Source organism: Octopus bimaculoides, chromosome 11 (genome assembly GCF_001194135.2).
Source record: "Octopus bimaculoides isolate UCB-OBI-ISO-001 chromosome 11, ASM119413v2, whole genome shotgun sequence".
NCBI classification, from domain to species: domain Eukaryota; kingdom Metazoa; phylum Mollusca; class Cephalopoda; order Octopoda; family Octopodidae; genus Octopus; species Octopus bimaculoides.
In genome coordinates, this window is record NC_068991.1 from 56,110,612 (window position 1) to 56,111,236 (window position 625).

Here is a 625-nt window from a genome sequence, read left to right on the forward strand (position 1 = left end):
AACAAAATTAGACAATACGACGCTGTACTACAGATGACATCATTTGGAACCACAAGAGATTTAACTGAGGCAGTATTCATCCAAACTTTCAAGATCCAACCTCAGATTTATCATCGCATTGTCTCTCTACTACCTCTGTCAAATGAATCACCAAAATTGGCCTTTCATTATTTATAATCTGTACCTGTTTGTTTGGTTACAAAATAAAATACACAAGATGTGTTTCTGAATTACGTGTATTTACTTTATATACATATGAGTTGAAAACTTTCTTCTAGCATTCCACTTAATGTCTATGTTCCATGCTGGCATGGATTGGAGAGTTATTAATGTAGAAATACGGTATTGTAGCTACTAACAGTTGAGGGTTGCGTAGTCTACATGGCGTTTTTAGATTTCATTATTCTCTTTAACCTGGGCAACACCGGGTATTTCTACTAGTTTTTAATAAAAAAATCAAATGAATACCCTATTATATGTCCGAGGTCAAATTATTTATACATCATAAGTATGGAAGTAATTGGTGAAGCTGTTTTCGCCTGAAAAGTGAATATGCTCACATCTCTATTTTATATATTATATATACATACATATATATATACACATATATATATATATATATATA

At 31.4% G+C, this 625-nt stretch overlaps 1 protein-coding gene across 1 annotated transcript in view; it reads left to right on the forward strand.

Moving 5' to 3' along the window:
• The window catches only part of LOC106876992 (uncharacterized), a 46,125-nt gene that overhangs the window by 27,779 nt on the left and 17,721 nt on the right, over nucleotides 1-625 (forward strand). The gene's annotated exons all lie outside the window — the stretch shown is intronic.